The sequence below is a fragment of the Pistacia vera genome, unplaced genomic scaffold, assembly GCF_008641045.1.
Source record: "Pistacia vera cultivar Batoury unplaced genomic scaffold, PisVer_v2 Contig770, whole genome shotgun sequence".
Classification (NCBI taxonomy): Eukaryota; Viridiplantae; Streptophyta; class Magnoliopsida; order Sapindales; family Anacardiaceae; genus Pistacia; species Pistacia vera.
In genome coordinates, this window is record NW_022196635.1 from 140,909 (window position 1) to 150,563 (window position 9,655).

Consider the following 9,655-nt stretch of genomic DNA (forward strand, 5'->3'; position numbering starts at 1 on the left):
AGCAATTTTCTGAAATTTTTGATATGTTTTCTAAAATTAACATTAACCTGCCTCTTTTGGATGTTATTAAGAATATGCCTTCTTACGCAAAGTTTTTCAAGGAACTCATTACCAAAAAGAGAAGATATGGGAAGAACGAGAAAGTCATGGTTTCAGAAGTCACTAGTGTGGTGTTCCAACAAAACTTGCCTCCAAAATTGAAAGATCCTGGAAGTTTCAACATAAACATCACCACAGGAGAGAAAAAAGTCATGAAAGCTATGCTAGACCTGGGAGCGAGTATCAATCTCATGCCTTACTCAATATACTTGCAACTCGGTTTGGGGGAGCTTAAGCCAACAACTATGACCCTTCATCTTGTGGATAGATCGGCCAACTACCTAAAGGGGATAGTTAAGGATTTGTTTGTGCAAGTCGACAAGATGATTGTTCCCGTCGAGTTTGTGGTTTTGGAGATTGAAGAAGTACCTTCAAAGGACAAGGAGCATACAATTTTGCTTGGTAGACCATACGTGGCGACAACCGAGACAATTATAGATGTCCATAAAGGGAAGTTACCCATGATAGTCTTGGGAGAGACTGGTGAATTTAAAGTGCTTGGAGAAGATAGAAAATAATGTTGACGTTGCACTAACACTTGATAGGGTAGAGGAAACACTTGATGAGGAAATTAAGGGATTCCATGAGATACTAGATAGAGCAATTCCTATTTTACCACAATAAAAATCTAGTATATCCTTAGAGTTACCAACATCCCCACATAGGGACGAGCCTCCTTGAACATGCAAGGAGAAACGTCTTGCCAAGACGTTAAAGAAAAGTGCTTGGTGGGAGGCAACCCACCTATATTTGGTAGTTTCTTTCCTTTTCCTTTTTATTTGTGGTTTTTTTAGGTTTTTTTTTATTATTATTTATCTGTTCCCTTTAAATGCTTTTCTAAACACTTGCTTTCTTTGCAAACATTGAGGACAATGTTTAGTTTAGGTTTGGGGGTGCAAAATTTTATTTTTTTTGAAAATTTTGATTTTTGGTTAGTAACTAGATTTTTCATGCAATTTGTGTTTATATTGTTGGCATTTTCAAAAGTTTGATGTCTAAATTGATGCATACTCATGTTCCATAGACCATGCTCTTGATATTGAAGTTGAGATGAACTTAGAATTAACGATTAAGAAACAAATAGTGGAGACTGCCTTGTAAGTTCTTTGAGCCATAGGCGTTTTAATTGAGAGAGTTAGTTTTCTTGAACCTCTTAAACACTTTTTCAAATTTGTACTTACATTAGGATGGTCTCATTAGGCATTTATACCGAGTAGCTCCAAGTCAGAAGGACCTTGAGAGATGATGCTAGGCTATGCATGTTTTTCCCTTATTAAAAGCCTTAATCCACGCCCTTTTGTGTGCACCAATTACCACTTTTGAAGCCAAACACTTAACCTTTTCTTTCATCACCTACATCAAGCCTTACCCATTTAACCCAATTTTAAGCCATACCTAATAGCTTGAGAATGCCAAACTGATGAGACAAGTTAAGAAGGATAAACTCCATACCAAAAATATGGTGAGTACCAAAGAAATGTTTGTTGTTTCTTGTTTAAAAAAAAAAAAAAAAAAAAAAAAAAGGTAGTATATCATCCTGGTCACCAAAATGAATTCAAGGATGAGAGCATGCCTTTCAAGTACAAATAAGAGGAAGATTTGGTATGTTTCAAGCTCTAGTTTTTCCATGCCTTTCTTTCTTAACCCCAACCGAGCCTTATGTTAGAACCATAATAAAGGCCTGACTGATCTTTTGGGAAATCTTGCTTGGAGATAAGGAATGTATGTCTATTCCTTGTGAACATATGAGTATTTATTGATTATACCTATATTGATGTACGAGAATAATTTTTGCCACTCTTTGTTTATATAACTTCTACTCGCATATGCTTGATAAGTGTGTAAGTTTAGGATCGGTGCGATATAATGAGTGAATCTTGTGGGATCTAGAGTTGAAGTGAATTCCTATTCTTGACATTAAGTTTGGGGAGGTCAAGACAAATATGTTTTGAGCATTGGAATATGGTAGTGTGGTTGTATGGTATTTGCATAAAATGCTTTGTTGTGCTAAGATTTTGAATACAATTATATGAATGTATTTAGTCGCTAATTACAATGTACTTTAAGATTTGTGGTTTTAGTTGAGTTTTTCTTTCTTTCTTTCATTGTTGTTTTGCTCGAGGACTAGCAAAATCTAGGTTTGGGGGAATTTGACACACACACATCAGCAAAATGGAAAAGCTGAAAGAAAACATAGGCATATCATTGAGATGGGACTAGCATTACTTGCAAATGCCTCAATGCCTCTAGATTATTGGTAGAATGCATTTCATTTAGCAACATTTCTAATTAACTGTAAGGACTCTCTTTCTAGCTAGTATACTTGTAAAATAACAGTAAAAACTCATTAAATATATATAAGGAAATACATAAACAAGTGTCAAAGTATGGACCCGTATTTAATTTTATTTATAAACAAAACTTTACATAATACAAATAGGTCTCAAAATATTAACTTGACAGTTTTGCCCAACCCTTTCCGCTACGTGATGATCCAAGTGACCGAATTTCACTTGTTACCTGCAAAAACATTGAAAACAACGGGGTGAGCACTAATTGCTTAGTAAGTAAACTCGCTATGTTACCCTTCTCTTTCCTTTGCTTAACTTTTGAATTTCTTTCCTTACTTCACATTTCCCCATTCTTCTCTATTCTTTCTCTACTCTTACTCTGTTTTTCTCTTTGTTCTTTCTCTGTTTTTCCCTCTGTACTTTCTCTATTCTAATTTCTCACTACTCAGATAATGGGCATGATATTATGCATAAATAAAATGCAAATGCACAATTGTATAAAAGGTGCATTTTCTTTTCTGTTTTTCATTCTTCTTGGTTCTTATTTTGTTTTTCTTTCTTATATGTGCTTCTTTCTTTTCTTTCTATTCTTTCTTATTCTTTCTCATTCTTTTCTTTTCTTTTCTTTCTTATTCTTTTCTCTTCTTTTCTTTTCTTATTCTTTTGCCAATCGGACTCGGTTGAGGCATGGATTTGGAACCTTGGCCGTGTGAGTGTATTCTTCTTTCTTAGGTACAACCCATATCCACATGCACTCTTACGGACTGTACCAATTCTTCTTTCTTCTTCTTAGGCCGCTCACTAAAGGCGGCGTGCATGTGGGGAAAATTCTTGTCACGCACGGTTCCCCATCGCAATAACCTTTTCTTCTTTTTATCTTTTTACACTTCTTTAACTAAAATTCAGATTTTGGAACTTTTTAATATTCTCATTTCTTTCTATTTCATCTTTAACATTCTTTAGTGCTTTTCCTTGCTCTTATGAATATGTATGCATGTAGATGGTTTCAGGCTTATACTTCTTTCTAAATTCACATGTTTAAATGCAATTATGCAATATGGAATGCAAACATGTCATTCTTTACCATCTACAAACTCATCTCAATGTAACACATAATCATACTCATATAAACACTTCTCTTTGACATTTCATCAAACAACTTATGTGCACAAAGTAACTCTAATTTGGCTAGATTTCTGTCTCTTTTCTAAGCCACCAAAATTTGGGAATTAAACCCTCCATATTCAACATCAAATCTGCCCAAAATAGACACTCCAAAATTTCCACTCCAACTCTTCCAAATTTCATTCAAACATTCATCAAACATCCAATACACCAACACAAATACTCATGGATAAGTTACAATCATCATTCAACACCAAATCCATCAACAATTTCTACATATAAGACATATGCGTACATAAAAGAAATTCTCTACACCATAACTTAAATCATACTTAGGGTAGGATTTACTTACCTTATATAAGAGCAATCCAACACTTTGAAAACCTTCTTTGATCCAACTCCCTTTCTCTTAAATCCTATGAACATAAATCATCAAAATTCAAAACTTTAAAAATTAAAACTCACTTCATAGTGCAAGGATCTTACCTAAAGATGCTTGGGATTGAAAATTCACTCAAAAGTACCCAAAAATCTATGAATTTCCTTTGAAGAAAAATTGAAGAACTTGAGAGAATATGGAGGTGAAAGTGGCGTGAAAATGGGTGAGAGTGGCTAGGGTTTCACTCTTCAATTTGATATAACATAAATATATATATATATATTTATATTCCCATTTTGCCCTTGCACTTTCTTTAAAATTTCATCTATGTCCCTTAGTCAATTACCATAATGCCCTCATATTTATTGCATTCTCCATGAAATTCTATCTCTTTTCACTCCTCACTTTTTCAACTAATTTTGAGTGAAAAGACGATTTTACCCTTGATGCAAGTTTAAGCCATTTTCTTCACATTTTCTCAAAATAACTTTAACAAAAAATCAACTAAGGGTATAAGAGCATAAATTAAATTACATACCTCCATGTGGGCATTACATTAACAGATTGCCTTCAACAGTGTTGAAATTTAAATCCCTTTATAGTGAGATATTCAGATGTTGTCCACTGCCTACTTGTAGTTTCTCACCTCCTCCATAATTTTTGCTAATGTCCAGACGACTAAGATCAGATGTTATATGGCTGGTTGCTCCTGAGTCAATGTACCAGGATGGATCAGACACAGTAGTTGGTTGAGCAAAATAGGAATTAGACCAGCATGCCTAGTTGACAACAAAGAATCAGATCCTTCTTGATTCACAGTCTCATTTGTTCCTAACTTTTGACTTTGTAAAGCAATGTTGTCTTTAGAGAATTGAGCCACCATTGCTTGTTCTGCTCCAGCAAAATTTGAAGCACCAGGACCAGTGTTATGATTCTGAGCTATAATATATCACTAGGCAAGTATTCACTAAGTATCTTACAGGGAGAATCTAGAGAATTGCTAGCTTAAAAAAGGGTGTTCATCTAAAATTTTTATCCTTAATCCAGTTATAACATACTATTACACAATGACTATTTCTCACATATATAAATCCACATTAATTCCTTCACTGAGACAGTATGTGCAATCCTCTTGCCAGCTGATAATCATATTTTACACTATGATTTTGCATTCAATTTTGATAGGATTTCGGATACTTTTCATACAATTTGGGTCATAATGCTACCTAATTCTATTAATTTGTCTTTGCAGGCCTAAATGATGATTTTGAGCATAAATGACAGTTTTGAGCGTAAATTGTGTAACTTGAGCTTGGAAACTCAGAATGACCTAAATTTCAAAGCTTTAGAAAGCTAAGAAGAAGAGATACAACTTTCATGTTTTGGGGTTTTCCTAATTCTGACTGGACAAGGGTGAAAACTTGGCTTGAAGTCGTGAAAAGTAAGCCGGGAACTGAAGAAAAACTTCTTTAGACATACTTCCGTATTTCTGCCATAACTTGAGCTGTAGACCTCGGATTGTGCTGATTCTTGAACGACCAGAAATATAATTGAAAGGGATACAATTCATATGTTTAACACATTTCCCGATTCAGAATCTATCATTCTCAAATTTGGCCCGAATGTCCTTACTGCGGCAAGGAAAAATCTTCACCGCGGCGAAACCTGCATCAGATGTAAAAATAAAATGACACATTTTGGCTTGCTAGGGCTTCATCCTTAAGTGAGAGAGGTATAAATTAGAGTGAAAAGGAAGAGAAAAGGGTCTTGGTTCGTCATTTGGAAGGCAGCTCTTCGAAGGAGAAGAGTATTGAAGATTTGGGCTTCAAATTAGAGAAGATTTCTCCATCTTTTGCTTGTTTTTCAATGATGAATCTTGATTCAGTTTGTTTTAGTTATTTTATTTCGTTTTAGAGTATGAACTGAGTTGTTTAGCTAGGGTTTGATGTAACCTTGATACAATGATTCAATTTTATATGAATTGATTTACTTTGAGTTTTAATTTCATGATTGAGTATTTATCTCTTTGTTTAATGACTTTTGGATGCTTGATCACCATTCACAATGAGACTGAGAAGTGATTTGTGATTGTGCCTCTTGGGATAAATACCATAGATTAAGCAAACGCTAGACATAGATTTAGCGATCTATAAAATCTAGATATAATTCCATAAAGCTTAAAAGACTTTGAACTATTAATCTTCATTTTGTTGGGTGCAGAAGCTTAATAGGGATAAGTAGGGAAATGTAGCCTGAGAAGGTATGTTTTACAACTTAGGGAATTCGATTTTCAATCAAGGAATTAGAACTTGGGTAATAGATTCTATGAATTGGGTTAGTGTATCTAGGTGAAATCAACACCCTAGCCTTTTTTAGAATTAGTTAAGTTGTTGGGTTTTGCTTTAATTTCATTATCATTCATTTATATTTTGTTAATTTGTTTTTAGTTTGTTAATTTTCCATCAATCCAATTTATTGTTGCTTCAATTAGGTCTTAAACTAGAGAAATCGGTACTTAGTAACACTATCGTCGTGGGAACGATACTCACTCATCACTTTATTACTTTGTGCGACTAGTACACTTGCTATATTTGCATGTTTATGAAATCACGAAACACCAGCTTGACATCTCTCGACCACTACAATCTAACACCTGCAAAATAAAGAAAGCAACGGGGTGAGCAATAAATGCTTAGTAAGTAAACCAAATCTAACTATGCTCTTACTCCGCTATCCCTATTTTCACTATACTGCTTCTAAATTTCTGCTTGTTTTCTCTCTTTATTCTCAAGTGTACTACTTAGCAGTCTTCTATTTTTCTCAAATCTTTCTAAATCCTTCTAGTGTTGTGCTATTCTTTATCATTTTATTTCTCTTCTCTACTAGATTATAACTTTCTGTTTCTTTCTTTACTCAACAAATCGCTAAGTTTCCTTACTATTTGTCATGTTTCTAATTTCTATTCTTTTCTAACATGTATCTAATTTTGTTCTTTTTTTGTATATCTCTAATTTTTTTTCTATTCTCGTAGGCTTATATTTTCTTTTCTTCTCTATTCTCATGGGTTCCTATTTTCTTTTCTTCTCTATTATCACGGACTTCTATTTTTTTTCTTCTCTATTATCACGGACTTCTATTTTCTTTTCTTCTCTATTCTCACGGGCTTCTATTTTCTTTTCTTGGCTAGTCAAACACGCAATAATAAAATAAACTCTTTAATCTATGCATAAATGCATAAGATTCAATGCACATAAAATGTCTAATGCATATGCAAATGATCATGTTTGTATTCTTTCTGAAAATTCTTTTCTAATTCTTTCTGAAATTCTTTTCCTTTCATTTGAAATTCTTTTTGTTTTCTATTTCTTATTCTATTTTTCTTTATTTATGAAATTCTTTTTGTTTTCTATTTCTTATTCTATTTTTCTTTCTTTATGAAATTCTTTATGTTTTCTTTTTCTTATTCTATTTTTCTTTCTTTCTGAAACTCTTTCTGTTTTCTGTTCTAGTTTGCCGTCGGACTAGCCTGAGGCATGGATTTGGAACCCTGGCCATGTGAGCATATTTTGAAATTTTTTCTGGGTACAGTCCTCAGACACATGCACTTCTAGCAGACTGTACAATTCTGTTTTCTATTCTGAGGCTGCTCACTGATGGCCACATGCATGTGGGAAACTTCTGCATCTCTATTGCCACTAGCTAACGCAGCGAATGCTCACAAGTTCCCCATCGCAACAACCCTCTAAAAACATGCTCTATAAATCTACAAAATAACTAGCTAGACATTTTCCAATAATTTTAAAATTTCTGAAATATATGCTATGTTATGCCATGCATTTATATGCTATCTATGCATGATCCCAACATACGTGTTTGACTCTGGCATGTATTCTATTAATTCTAAGGCTTTTATTTCTATACTTTCTGGAAAGCCCAAAGTTCTATTCTAGTAACACACTTAAATTAAACATTTTCTATTTTATTCTTTATTTCTGAATTCTATGCATCGTGTATATGTACGTGATTCTATAATTTCTAAATAATTATGTAATTCATCAATTCTATCATGCTATGTAAAATGTACATGTACATAATTACATTATCACTCACAAATTCTACTTTCTAACATTTTCTAATGTAACAAACATGCCTTGTACAACTTTCTAAATACAAATCTTAATGCCATAAATTTTCATTCTCTTAACATGACCATCAACATTGTTATACATGCCCTTCTTTCTTCTTTTCTTTTGGCTACATTCTATATATTAATCTATATTGCCATATTAATCATTGTAAATTCAATCTAACATATGGCACAACATATATATTTTGGCTAAATTCTGATTTCTTTCTAACATTCTTAACTAAACTTTTGGCCAATACAACATATTCTCAAGATCTTCTAGCACAATTCTATAACATGTAATATTTAATAAGGCATGAAAACTATACTCATACCAATCAATTTCTAAAATAGTCATGTATTTAATACATAAACTAAACTTCTATTTCTTTGATGTTTCTTTGATATTCATACTTGGGAAAACTTTTTTATTCTTTTATACAATAAAATCACTTATTACATATTGTTCATAACCAATGTCAAAACAAGAAACAACATATACTCATTTGGCCAAGCCATTCTTTGAATGATCTTTCTAATTTCAAGCATACAAGCTTGACAATTTATTGTGGCATATTGTAATATTATAATATAATCACCCATCTTTTACTATCATCAATACTATACTATTGCAACAATTTAATATGTAATTCTTGCCATCACTTTTCAAAACTCATAATTCAATGACTAAATACAATTTGCCATTCAAACTAATGCTAAAAGTTCAAGCAACTTGAACCATGCGCTGAAGGCTGTTCATTTCATTGAACTAACATGACTAAGTGTTATTCTAAATTTAGGCATAACAAAATGCACTACTGAATACTAAAACTTACACTTGGTTAAGCCAAACATAACCTTTCAACTCCAATTCTTTCCTTTCTCTAACAATTTCTTCAATAAGATTTAACAAACTCATGCGTGCATTTCTCTTTGAATTTTCATCAACCATTTCACATGCACATGCAAATACTTAGTTGGCCACACTTCTACATCTCACCAAAATTGGAGCAAAAACTCACCAAACTTAACTTCAAATCTGGCCGGATTTAACACTTTCAAATTCCAACATCAACTCATCAAAATTTCATCCAAAGTTCAACCAAAACATCACATCTACATAACTACTCATCTTGGCTGAACTTCTGCACATTATTCTCCATCAAACAAGCATCTAAACAGCCAATACTTCTTATCATACATCATACACAAACACTCAAGAATCAACTTACACATATACTATTCAAATTAAAGCTTAGATTGGGTTTACTTACCTTTTTCTTGCAAGAATGCTTTTCTTTGCTTCCTTTGCTCACTTTCTCCATTGATTCATGCTAAAACGCATAATTTCATGAGAACTCATACTTATAAAACACAAATCACAAATTTTTGCTAAAATTCTTACCTTAGAAAGCCACAAAATGAACATATATTCACTTAGGCATGAATTCTCATGTAATTCTCTTGGAAGACTTTGAAGAAATGGAGGAGAAATGCGGGAAGAAGGTAGCGTGCTCAAGGGATGAGAATGGCTAGGGTTTTGTCAATTGAAGCCTTATAACTAATATATATACACTTGCACTTTTATGATAATTCCAATTATGCCATACGTGCATTTACCGATATCCCCTCACT